The sequence below is a fragment of the Danio rerio genome, chromosome 21 (assembly GCF_052040795.2).
Source record: "Danio rerio strain M-AB ecotype USA chromosome 21, GRCz13ab, whole genome shotgun sequence".
NCBI lineage: Eukaryota > Metazoa > Chordata > Actinopteri > Cypriniformes > Danionidae > Danio > Danio rerio.
The window spans coordinates 5,597,314-5,610,705 of NC_141041.1; the positions used below are offsets into that span (position 1 = coordinate 5,597,314).

Below are 13,392 nucleotides of genomic sequence, written 5' to 3' on the forward strand. Positions count from 1 at the left end.
GCAGCAAGTGTTGATAGAGAATCGTTATTGTCTCATTTCACGGCGCCTTTGGAGAACAGAGGAGAAACGGACGATTTTCTCAGCGGGGTAATATTCCCCGAGGCTCCAGAGATTCAAGCAAAAAAAAAAAGCTCTTAGATCAGCAGAAACGTACGGAGCGTGCAGTTCACGCCGGCTGAATTATAATGATCTCGCTCCTCTGCTTCTCTCTGAAACCCAGGCAAAAATATTGATCAGTGAATAATAGTGTGATGCGCTCGTCCTCCGGTATACAGAGACTCACTTATAAACCATGTTACATCAGAGATTGTGAAGCGCATTGATTGGAAACAGTCTGACCTCCATCATTAGCAATAAAAGGTCAGCACCCGAAGGTCAAGTTGCTGAGATTAATCGATGAGTTTGGGTCAGATTTAACCTTAGTCTGTCGGGTTTTGTGCTGACTTTTGACCTCTTTAAATCCTACAAATGTTAACGATTTTGGTAAATGACACGGCATTTAACTGTAATGTGAAATGTATTCTTGACATGGCTTGGCTGCACGATATTGGAAAAAAACCTGACAGCGAGCGAGAGGTTTTGTTTTTATGCGATACATATAGCAATATGAAAAGAAACTCAACCAATGATTTGAATAGCTGAAATTGGAAAGAATTCATAATTTTATATTGATGTGGATGATTTCGTAGGACAGATAATCTGCATAAATCAAACAGATCGCATTTAAGGAGTCTCTGGAACGAGTAACTGCATTCAGCTACAGAAATTAAATCAAACGCACTTAAACAACACTGCACAGCCTTCATTTTATAAAAATAAACAAATAATCGTTGTTAAAATGTCATCATTTCTCAAACACACTTCAAATCTCACGATCATGGGCTTTAAAAACTAACAAGCAAATGAAAAACTTTCAGTCTATTAAGGGTAAACTTCCCAATGTGGTTCCTGGTCAACTATAATCCTGTTTAATTTTCCTAGTGGATGAATAGACTACAACTGAACCGACACTGCAGATTCTGCGATGCGACTATTGTGGATGTGCATATTGCAATTTAGATGTCAAAACGATATATTGTGCAGCCCTAATGTTAGTGTATTTTTAAAGGGAAATATTCTCATATTTACTGTTTTTATAAAGTCATTTGTACGTGCTGTGAATAGAAATACAATTAAAGAAAATAAATAATAAAATAAAATAATAAATAATAATAAATTAATTAATTAATAAATAAAAAATAAATAAAATAATAAAAATAAATAAATAAAAAAAACGTGTGAAACCTAACCAATCATAGGAAATACAGTAATTTACCATTAGGACTTTTACAGTAAAAAAATAAAAAAAAAATAAAAATAAATGAATAAAAATTAAATAAATAAAATAATAAATTATATATATATATATATATATATATATATATATATATATATATATATATATATATATATATATATATATATAAAAATGGATTACACACAATTTTTGGATTATTATGAAAATATATTCTAGGTGAGACTGAATATTTTACAGTAAAGATATACAATACTGTAAATACATGAACAGCAATGTAAATGATATTGTAGGCCTATATATTAATACAGTATTTTTGCCGCACGTTTCATTTACAGAAAATTGCTGATGGTAAGTTGTGGTCAATACTACAGCAAATTGCTAACTGTGTCTGATTTTACTCGGATCTTAATTTCTGTACCTTAATGTTTCTGTATCTTGCATAATTAATAGCCTATATTTGACCAGATAGAGTCCTTTTGTGTAAAGAGAGTTCATGTGCTGATGGTTGGTCATACAAAAAGTTGTGTAGAGACCATTTCAATGCTCCATGAACATTACCTACTAGCTAAACTATTTAATAACTGTATCAAGAGGTAATTCAATCATAACCTACTGTTTAAACAGCTGTCATAGTATTATTTATCATTATGTGGCTCTTTTTGGATTCTTGGAACCTTTAGAATAAGTAAAACGGTAAATATGATCAGTGAATAATAGTGTGATGCGCTCGTACTCAGGTATACAGAGACTCACTACTAAACCATGCTATGTCAGAGATTGTGAAGCGCATTGATTGGAAACAGTCTGACCTCCATTATTAGCAATAAAAAGGTCAGCACCCGAAGGTCAAGTTGCTGAGATTAATCGATGAGTTTGGATCAGATTTAGCCTTAGTCTGTCGGGTTTTGTGCTGACTTTTGAAAAAACTGTAAATATGTTGGGACCATTGTTTTTGTTTACATCCCTCAAAATGGTCTATAGCTATTGCAATACTATTTAATTGGTTTTGAGGTGTCTAAAGCAGGGGTTCTCAACCGGTTTGGCCATATTTTTACATGGTCATCAACCCAAATTTTTAAGAACTGTAATAGAATTTTAGGAATTGTAATTAATTTGTTTTTATTTGTTAACATACATAAGTAGTTACAGATACATCATAAGAAAATCACCAAGACCTCCAAATAAACAATATTTTATTATTGTCATTTAACAAAATGTCTCAAATTATAGAAATATTACAAAGTAAAAACGACAAATGTTTGGTTTCTAAAAGTGCTCTTTAGAGAGCACATCACAACATGTGACACTGAGGTTTTAAGCCTTTTTAGCCATCAATATATGTAAATCCATACTTTATATATTCGGTTTGTACTTGCGTGTTCACATTTGTTCCTATAATTAAATGAAATTTCACATATCAAACACTACAGTTGTCACTCGCGCATTTCAAAACAAAAGTCTTATATGAGCAAAACAAGTTAAAAATTAAACATTTGTTGTGTTTGACCACACACACTCTGCGAAAATGATCCCGCGACCCGACTCACCAGTTGAGAAACACTGATCTAAACCACACTGTTATACACATAAAAAACTATACATTGGACAACCATCAACTTAGAAATAAGTTTGGGGGTTTGAAAGAGGTCTCTTTGCTCGACATTTTTATTTTATAATACAATAAAAACAGGAATATCAATATTATAAAAATAAATAAATAAAAAATAAATTATATATATATATATATATATATATATATATATATATATATATATATATATATATATATATATATATATATATATATATATATATATATATTTTTTTTTTTTTAAACTCACAATTTACCATTGCTATATATTTTAAAATATTTTTTATATATTTTATTTTAAAAATTATTTGAGTTGAGAAATCATTCGTTTATGATCACTTTTTAATCATATCACACATTAAAGCTCATTTTATATAAAGTCATAGTGTACACAACAATCTCTGGGCTTGCTGCATCACAAATACCAGAATTTTAACAATTTATAAAAAATTAATGACTTTCTGGCCATCGGATATTAGGCATGGACATATATATTGCGATTGTGATTTTCCAAAGTATTAAATCGCTTCGTAAACGTTTATTATTACAATTTCACGAGTCTCCCCATTCAGTTGAATAGAGCACTTGGACCCAGAAGCCGCTTGGCGTGACGTCACACTTAACAAGCGAAGAGTTGGTGCTTCAATTTATTTGTAGAACATCAGTTTTTTATTCCATGATTGGAGAGTTCAATGAAATCAAATGGAAAAACTAATTATTATTATTAATTTATTTTATTTTCAGCTTAGTCCCTTTATTAATCTGGGGTCACCACAGAGGAATGAACCGCCAACTTATCCAGCATATGTTTTACACAGTGGATGCCCTTCCAGCCCTTGCAGCCCTATTATTATTATAATTATCATCATATATTATTGTCATTACAGTCCCTTTTGATCAATTTAACGCATCCTTGACATCATTTATTGGACTCGATACTATACAAATGTACATTTCTCAATTAACACAAAATGGCTGCAAGATCTGCTTTTTATATCAGGAGCTGATTTAAGAGGATACACTCTCAAATGCGGAGTTATTTCAACCCAATTATGGTTTAAAATATGCAAAAACCAACCCGTGGTTTAAAAACGTAATCCAAGTTTGATTTAAAAATTTAACCTGACACTGGGTTTGTGCGTACAGTGCAGAAACACATCATGAACGCATCATTTTTCTCAGAAAACATTTCTAAAGATGCCGTTGACTTGATCATCCGTTTTGCTGGATGTTGGTAACAACTAAAGAACTCCATATATGCAAAGAAAACAAAACTAATTCATTACAAATGAAGTTATGGGTAATAAAATTAAATGACACAGGGGAAAAGTATTAAACACATGAAGAAAGGGGGGTGTAGAAAGGCAGTGAAAGACAAGACAGCAGTTGAAATCTCTCGAAAGACCTCCGTCATTGCAAATGAATATTAGCCAGTTAAACTCTGCTGTTATATTGGGATTTTGTTATTTTGCCTGGATTTTGCCGACCCAAATTTAAAAGCTTCCCAAAACCACATGCAGAGGTGTAAATGCAAAAATTTGGTATCGTTTTCAAGAAAACCTTTTGAATTTTCATAAAACACAATTGAAAGTGTTTAAAATATCTGTATATGTTGTCTGCGTTATAAGAAACACCTAAAAAAAAAAAGACGCTTTGTCTTATTATTATTTTTTTTTTATAAACTCAAATTTGAAAGTGTACCTTTTAGGTTCTGTGTGGTCTAGCGTGCTGTAATTAATTTTGGTGTTTCCTGCACACGTCTGTAATCATAGGAAAAAAGAAAAATGTCTCTACTATAATCTATGCAAAAGTTATTGTATTCCAACTGATGAGAGGTGCTGTACAAGCCACAGGGAGCGATCATTGTTTTCATTTTTCACTATTCTTTTGTTTGATCAAACATAATTCACTGTGTTTGAACCACATCAGACATTTGAAAGGATTACTTGTGCACATCACCTCAAAAACGGAGGAGAAATGGCCCTGAAGCACACAGCATAAGGTAAGAGATGACAGCTGTCCGTGCTATCTGGGGCTGCTTAGTGATCATAAATGTGTTGTTTTCACTTCTGGAAACAGCGCGATTTATTCGGCAACTGTTTAATATATGAATATAATTCATTAAAAATAATGCAAGAACTGTATGAGCACCAGCAAGAGCTTTCATTTGAGCTATAACTTGTACATGTGTCACATGAAAAATATGAAAATGAACCAATGTAAAATACCCAGCTCGGGTCTGCAAAATACTGTGTTTAAAGGGTCACGAAACACCAAAACACATTTTTTGAGCTGTTGACAGTCGTATATGTGTCCCACACTGCTAAAAACACTATTAGGACACCTATATATTTCACTAAAAAGTGTAAATTGGTTGTTTTTGCGTTATTTCAAGCAAATTTGTACTTCCTGTTTGAAACGAATTTTTGAAGCTGCGTCACGGTCATGACATAATAGCGTGTATTCCAGCGTGCAGACTGGGCGTCTGTGCCAGAGTGAGTCTTATTACGTCTTACAGTGTGATGCATTAATGCATGAGTAAGGCTTGGGTCAAACCAATCAGCGCGCTCTATTGTGCAACTTCATTAATATTCATTATTGTCACCGTGTTTACACCACAGAGACGCCACGTTGTGTTGGCAAAACAAGCGTGATGTGTTGCTTTTATAGTTTGCTGCTGTTAAGTTTCGTTTTCATTTTCTCTCTGTGAGAGTTTATCTGGATCACGTGTGGATTAACAGGCGACACGCGACAATAACTTACGTGTCTAAGGAGGATTATTGTTTACCTGAGAGCTGTTCTCATCTGCAAACGCTGAAATCTGGATTTGCTTGTAGTCTTCTCTTCATAAAGACGCGGCTCTAGTTGCTGGTGATTGTTCTGTCTCTACAGATTTGGTAAGTGAGCGACCAGTGCTCTTTGTTTATTCAGTTTGTTCGTATCGAATTAAGTTAACTATTGCACTGAGTGCAGAAATGTTAGCACCGCATTTTGTGACCAGAATAACACACACGGCTTTCTGACACTACCTGCCGTGTGCATCTAAGTTTCCGGGAAATGCAGAGGGTTTTTTTCTCTCATTCGCCGTGCGGTATCAAACATTGCATGAAAAATACACGCTTGCAGCAGTTCCTCGAATCAAATATCTCGTTTGTCGCGAGAGGCATGAATGAATTCCCTGAATGAAAGAGCCAAACTGCAGATAAAGTCCAACATTTAATAATTTGGCAAATAATTCGACTACAGATGTCCATGTAGGTTAAACACCATCACTTTTTCTCCTGTCTGTGTGGGTGTGTATTTTGACTCTGAAACTCGCGCGTGCACAAATAGACACTCCCACACCATCCCACTTTAGTTCCTCCGACACTCCCCCCTAAACAGAGCTGGACACGCCCACTTTTCTGACTTTTTCCAAAGTAGAGGTGTGAAAACACCCTGCTGAAACAAGGGGGTTTCATGGCCCTTTAAGTGTAAATACCTTTTGTACAGTAGAATACAAACCAAAGTCATGGATATGTGCATAAAATATAGATTCTACACTTTCAAACGAAACCACTTAAGGGGGTCTGTTGCAATGCTAGCCCTTTAAATCTGAAAGCGAAAGTCGATGTCGTCACAGACCCGGTACCGGGTCCACGGAGTTTAACTGGTTAGCTGCTTCAGTCCAACATCTACATTACAGTATGATGAAGATAAAACCATGGTGGACATTTTAACAAGACAACGATCCAAAAACAGGAAACTCTCATATGCTTTCAGAGAAAGAAAATCAGGTTGTAGAATGGCCCAGCCAATCACCTGACTTGAATCCAATAGAAAATACAAGATAAAGCTCAGATTTGATAGACGAGACCCAGAGAACCATCAAGATTTTTACACTCTATTGAAGTCTGTGAAAAACTCAGACCCGAGGGATGCATGTGACTTTATTCTCCATATGAGAGGCGTCTTTAAGCTGCCGTCACCTAACAAGCCTTTTATATAAAGTATTAAATACATTTCAGTAGTTCAGCTCTTTCTCCTTGTGTCATTACATTGTCATTACACCTTTAACATCCCTAAACATCTTTCAGATTTGTTGGTTTTGCTTTATGCTTGTATTGTTTGGGTTTTTACCAAAATATGGTTTAATTCCATGTTAACAGCTCCTTTAGAAATATTATTCCAAGGAAAACAACAGGACACGTTCAATACTTATTTCCCCCGATGTATTAGACCTAACATTGAGATAAAACAACTCAGCATTTTGCGGAGTGCAGGACATTAAATTCGACATCAAGCTGACTTTCATGACTAACTTTCACTCTAAACCCATATGACTCCAGAAGAAACGAAGGTTACGAGGGGGAGATCCGCTAATGCAGGAGGTCAGAGATAGTGAAATGCAGATGGGATGCGCGTGACTCGAAGTGACTACATCGCCTCCGTATTCGTGAGTGCACATTCCCATGATTCACTCTGGCAAGTGGGAGGAGCTGAGATGACTCAAAGGAGGGGCCAAAGAGGCCGCAGAGTGGAGTGGGAGGGGCTTGAGGGAACGACACATGGAAATCAGCAGAGAGCACACTGAGGGTTAGGGGAAAAATCTACAGTCTTTATTGGAAAAATATTAGTATGAGTGGAATCGTGTGATCATAATAATAGTAATAATAATTGTAATCCATGCAAATAAAGAGCGAAGGCAAGGCCCAACCATGCTCCATAAAAGTTAACAACATAACATAAGCAGCATCCAATGGGTAGATGTGTATGCTACAACACGTCAGTACAGCAGGACATGTCTACACAAAGATACATTGGAGTTTGCTGTTCAATGTTCCAAAACAAAGAAACAATCAAAATCAAGAGGAAAATAACAAACATGGTCATGCATTACAGCCTAGTACAGGAACAGAAGGCAGAGAACCACAACCAAAGAAATAGAGACATTTCGATACTAGGAGGACTTCTACAGTGCAGTTCTAGTGATCCCTGTAAAGTGGATGACATTCGCGCTCGCACAGCGCCAGCAGCGCCGCTCGGTAGCGCTAGGCTAATGCTGCGGTCAGCTCGGCAGCATGGGTAAATCAAATGAATGAGGGTCGGTTTGAGTGCTGGTCGGGTGCAGCGTGCCAGTGAAGTGCAAGCCGTGTTTTGGAGTTGAAAACAAGGCACGGAAAATAGCATATTCAATGTACGATTTTTGAAAGTAAATTGGTTGAGTTCTAGGGTTGTCACGATACTGGAATTCGGTACCAATCGATATTAGTGACGGGAGGTTCAGATCATTTTACTGACTCTGATCTTTGAGTCTTGTTCATCGAGATGAACGAATTTTTTCCGAGTCATTTCGTTCATTTGGTTCAATTTGCCAAAATATTATTAAAATATTACGAATTGCTTCCAAACACATCTACCACTAGCCCAAAAGGTTGATCTCACGACAAATAAGTCTCAATTAGAATACTTTAAGAAGGAGTAAATAATAATTCAGTGTTTACTAGCTCTTTTGTCTATGAAGATATTGTCTCTTTGCTCAGCTCACCTCTTCATGTCTTTAAATGTCAGTGGTTCGTTTACGTTACAATGATAGTCACATATAATTTTAACCAATGTACACAGTCCTAGTTGATAGGAGCCATGATAATTAGTTCACCTTTCGAGTCTTCTGGTTCTTGAGTCGTCCGTTCATCATGTGACAGAATGACTTAAACTCGAGGACTCGAGAGATGAACGGATCAATTCTTCTTCCGGCTCTAAACACATATGATTGGCCCGTGATGAACGAATGACTCAGACCCGATAGAGGACTCGACAGATGAACGGTTCAATTCTTTTTCCGGCTCTAAACGCATATGATTAGCTTCTGCCTTTCAAAGATGAACGACTCAAAAGACTTGAAATTAATGATACCACCTGCACAAATGTGCGCACGCGTGGACGAACAAATCACTCCCGGAGAGGACTCGTAGTTCCCGAGTCACATTAAAGATTCGTTCAAAATGAACGAATCGTTCATCAACGACCCATCACTAATCGATATTGAAATTTTCAAAAACCGCTAACATTTGAGCATGTTTTGAGTAGGCATGAGAGGATAACCGTTTAAAAGGTCTTGAACTGGAAAAGTTAAGGTTTAAAACAGTCAAAGTTTGCTGCAATGTCATTCCTAAGGTATGTGCATGACTTTTAAAAAAAATTTTTTTAGGACAGTAGAATCTCCAGCAGAAAATATGCCATTTTAAATTGTAAAAAAGAAAAAAAAACTGTTTTTGAAACAAGTGAAGACAGCAGAAGTCAATAATTTCAATACCGTGATATTTTTATCCAAGGTATCATCCCGTCAGAATCTTATACCGGCACATGCCTAGTTTTGAGCAGCGCTGATTTGCAATTGTGCTAACGTGCTAAACAGAAAGGACTCTGATTGGCTGTAAAGGTCATCAGTTCACTGAACTCACCGATGTTTACTGAGTGTAATCACAGATACAGGGACACTGGAGCATTTCAAAAGTCACGTCGATCAGCTGGTTTGTCTATAAGCTGACATATGAGCGATTTGATGAATCGCAGCTTTGCAACTTCCAATGTCCCTGAAACAGCAGGAAGTTTAGTGAACTGATGACCTTCTCGGCCAATCACAGTCATTTCTGTTGAGCAAGCAAACACAACAGCAATTCAGTGCCGTTAAGAACGCACTTAACAGCGCTCAAATGTTAATGGGAAACAGACGTTTTTAAAATTCTAGTATCGTTTGTTATCGAATTCCAGTATCGTAACAACCCTATGAAGTTTATTTTGAATTGTTTAAACTACAAAAGGTTACATTTTGTCAAATTTGTGACGCCATGCAAGTTTTTAAGTGTTCGCGTAAAAGTGGAGAGACAACTGAAACAACAGTTTCGTACAGGGTTTCTTTACAAAGTGATGTCGCCACCTACAGGCCTGGCTGGCAATCGACAGCAGTCTTAGCCTTTCACACAACTGTGTGAACGTGTATTATTTTTGGCACGACATATCTTTGCATAAATTAGCTTTTTTTTAATACTTTGACGTCATGGAGGTAGGGTTGTCACGATACTGGCATTCGGGACCAATCGACACTGCAATTGTAAAAATGTCCATTTCCCGCTAATATTTGAGCACTGATAAACAGCGCTGATTTGCCATTGTGTTCAAGTGCTCAACAGAAATGACTGTGATTGGCCGTGAAGGTCTTCACCGAACTCACCGCTGTTTACGGAGTGTAACCACAGATACAGCGACACGTGTTTTAAAGGTCACGTTGATCAACTGGTTTGTCTATAAGCTGACATACAAGTGATCCACAGATGAATTGTGGCTTTAAAACGCTCAAGCGGTGAGTTCAGTGAACTGATGACCTTCACAGCCAATCACAGTCATTTCTGTTGAGCACATGAATTACATGTATGGCAAATCAGCTGCGTTTAAGAACGTGCTCAAGAGTTAAAGGAAATGAATTATTTTAAAATTTGTGACCATGCACATTTCAAGTGTTCATTTTAAAGAGGCGAGACAACCGAAACGACAGTTTTGCACAGGACTGCGCGAGCACAGGCTTGTAGGGATTCTTTACACAGTGATATCACCACCTACAGGCCTGGCGGGCAATCAACAGCACTGTTAGCCTTTCACACATCTGTGCGAGCGTGCATTGTTTTTGGCAAGTCATATCTTTGCAACAATTTGCTTTTTCATAAATTGACGTCATGCAAGTAGGGTTGTTACGATACTGGAATTTGGGACCAATCGACAGCGAAGTTTTAAAAGCGTCCATTTAACGCTAACATTTTAGCACTGTTGAGTGTGTTCTTAAACAGTGCTGATTTGCCATTGTGTTCACGTGCTCAACAGAAATGACTGTGATTGGCTGCGAAGATGAACTCACCGCTGTTTACTGAGCGTTTTAAAGTCACGCTGATCAGCTGGTTCGTCTATAAGCTGACATGCAAGTGATCCACTGATGAACTGCGGCTTTAAAACACTCGAGTGTTCCCGTATCTGTGGTTACACTCGGTATACAGTTGGTGAATTGATGACCTACACAGCCAATCACGGTCATTTCTGTTGAGCATGTGAACTCGATGGCAAATCAGCTGTGTTTAAGAACACGCTCAACAGCACTCAAATGTTTTAAAATTTTAAACGTTTAAAAATTTGTGACGTCATGCACGTTTCAAGGGTTCGTTTTAAAAGGCGAGACAACTGAAACAGCAGTTTCATACAGGACTGCGTGAGCACAGGCGTGTAAGGTTTCTTTACACAGGGTTGTCGCCACCTACAGGCCTGGCAGGCAATCAACAGCACTTTTAGATGTTCACACGCATTGTTTTTGGCATGTCATATCTTTGCTTTTTCTAATACTTTGACGACATGTAAGTGTACCCTAGATGTTAAAAATGCTGCGTGATTTCAATTACAACACCATACAAGAACGCCGCAGGTAATTTTGGCCATTAAAACCACTGTTTGTGCATGAAATTTGATTTTTTTCTCTATAAATTAACAACTTAAATTTGACTCAAATGACGTCAGAGCACTTGAAATATAGCGCATGATTCATTTAAACCAGAATTACTAGTGTAAACATTTTCTACAGCTTTTAAAATCATTTTGCGTTATACATTTAGCAAATAAATGGGATGATTTTAGTTAAAACTACATGATAACATTTGTAGTTGCATGGAAATAGGTTAATCGTGAATTAAGTTGAATCGGAAGTTAATTGATTCAACGTAAAAAGTAGTGCCCTTTACAGTAAGCACTAAAACAAAGATTCAGGTACCATATTTCTTTGGTTCATAACGACATCATGCAGATTAAAAATTAGATTTTTAATTTTATGCAAACTATTCCTTTAAGCAACAAGGAATAGATTTAATTTGGTTAATCATTAATGGGTCACTTCAGGGGGGCAAACCCCACAGAGCAAAGGGTCAACGAGTGAGATATTATCGATCCAAACTGTACATAAATAATTAGACAATAAAAAAGCGAACGTTAGTAGAAGCATCCCAATCCAAATGTGACCGGCACAGCGCACCCTCCCAAAAAGAAAGACAAGACAGAGACAGTGTTTAGGGGTCGATCAAGCCCGGCTATGATCGAGTGAGAGGCCAATGCATCCACTTGACAGAAATTTACAGCAAAAAATGTTGGTCTATCCACACTAAAGAATGGGACAAATCACAATGACAGTCGTAAAAAAAGCTAAATGCTACAATGAGTTGTTATTTTCGTCAAAGCAACAATGACCATTTAAAAAACAAAATAAAGAAATAAAACAAAGAAGACAAGAGGATTCTTCTAGAGAAGAGAGTGTTATTTCTGCAGTCGGTTACACAGGAGGATATATATATATAAATATACTGGATGAGTGAGAGTTTGTTTGTAATGTCGTCTTCAGATGGAAAGAGAGGGAATGAGAAGAGGGAGTCACAACACAGCTAGATGCAGGGCAGGCAGAGGCTATAGCACAGCAGCGGCGGGTGATCGTTAGATACACAATGGAGGGGAACAGAGCTCTGAAAAAATGCGGTATGTAGAATCAGCCCCCAGACTATGGAACAAGGAAAAAAATAGAAACAAATACAAGCACAATCAATGAAACCATCGGTGCTAGGGCATGGCTACACAATGCACCTCAAATTACTGCTACTATTATTATAATTGCACATTTATTTTTGCAATGGTGTGACAGTAAATGCATTACTACTGTGTTACATACAGATGCTGGTTCAGCATGGCTATGCACCTTTAAAGTATTTGCATAATGTGCTAAAAATATATACACAAACGCATGTGTTTGATTGGCTCTAATACGCATAACATCATACGAATTGAATGCGATTGCATATTAAATATGAATGCATCTTCCCCGGTTGGCGCAGGATGGATAAAATGGTGAATTCCTGCTGTTATTATTGACAGTGTAAACGGATGCACCTATTTATTTCCATCCAAACGCGGTTGGATTTAATATTCAAGTGTTTTTTTCTCTCCCTTTCTCGATGATTAGACACTAAATGGCCAATTTTATCCAGTGAAGATTAGGAGCAGGTTCAGCTGAGGATATTTTGTGCCACTGCAGCTGCCCATCAGCACACTGACTGCTGAAGCCATGTTTAATTATTCATAAACAAAACCGCACACGGCGGAACGGATGTGAGGGAATTTAGCGGATTGTAACGCGTTATTTACACTGCAACATGGTAAACGCAAAGCACATATAACATGACGGTTGCGTTCGATTAATCGACGTTACGTTATTTACTGTGACGCGACCCGAATGGGTGGTAAACACAAGACAAATACATGAACACGCACAAACGCGTAGTAGATATTATACTAACGTTAAATAACGTTACATATGGCATCTGACAACACAAAGGGTGACGCGAACGAGCGCGCTACGCGCTGTTTAAATTGTCAATTTAACCAGCGACTCAATTCACAACACACGTCCAACATGAGACATATAATAAGCATATATATTTTCCAT

At 37.1% G+C, this 13,392-nt stretch overlaps 1 protein-coding gene and 2 long non-coding RNA genes across 5 annotated transcripts in view; 1 reads left to right on the forward strand and 2 right to left on the reverse strand.

The window, feature by feature from the left end:
- ark2ca (arkadia (RNF111) C-terminal like ring finger ubiquitin ligase 2Ca) overlaps positions 1-13,392 on the reverse strand; it is a 37,861-nt gene that overhangs the window by 24,195 nt on the left and 274 nt on the right. The window contains exon 1 of one of the 3 annotated variants that reach the window (XM_087300573.1): positions 4,590-4,648. The exons of the other annotated variants lie outside the window; for them this stretch is intronic. The gene's annotated coding sequence lies outside the window, so the exon portion shown is untranslated. Of the gene's footprint in view, positions 1-4,589; positions 4,649-13,392 lie in introns of those variants that run through there. 3 annotated transcript variants of the gene reach the window in all.
- On the forward strand, positions 3,199-8,713 carry LOC147838719 (uncharacterized). The gene is made up of 2 exons (XR_015519906.1): positions 3,199-5,150; positions 6,361-8,713. It is a non-coding gene; the product is annotated as an uncharacterized LOC147838719 (long non-coding RNA).
- LOC147831734 (uncharacterized) lies at positions 7,465-12,444 on the reverse strand. Its single transcript, XR_015519888.1, has 3 exons — positions 10,646-12,444; positions 9,513-9,654; positions 7,465-9,321 (listed from the first exon to the last, which is right to left on the reverse strand). It is a non-coding gene; the product is annotated as an uncharacterized LOC147831734 (long non-coding RNA).